At 26.7% G+C, this 329-nt stretch overlaps 1 protein-coding gene across 1 annotated transcript in view; it reads right to left on the reverse strand.

Moving 5' to 3' along the window:
- Positions 1-329, reverse strand: part of LOC119594629 (neprilysin-2-like) — a 37634-nt gene that overhangs the window by 26367 nt on the left and 10938 nt on the right. The gene's annotated exons all lie outside the window — the stretch shown is intronic.

Genomic DNA, 329 nt, shown 5'->3' on the forward strand with positions numbered 1-329 from the left:
ATTGTACTGCCCTTTAAAAAATCGACAAGTAATGAAATAGTGAAACGTCGACTTTATATTAATAATGTCATATCATAAAACGCAATAATATCTTTTCAATACAGATGGAAGCAGGTTAAAATTGTATTAGGCTGAACGTGTTATTTTATGCGTGTATTTTTAACGTTCTTGTATATATGGTTAATTTATGAAAGTCTCTCAACATACATTTAATATATATGAGTTGCACTGATAAACATGACATTACAGAAATATGAAATTAGGTCACTCTTATGCATCTATCATTATTGTTATAATGATCATTGTTACTATAACATTTTCATTAGTAA

The sequence above is a fragment of the Penaeus monodon genome, chromosome 34 (assembly GCF_015228065.2).
Source record: "Penaeus monodon isolate SGIC_2016 chromosome 34, NSTDA_Pmon_1, whole genome shotgun sequence".
Classification (NCBI taxonomy): Eukaryota; Metazoa; Arthropoda; class Malacostraca; order Decapoda; family Penaeidae; genus Penaeus; species Penaeus monodon.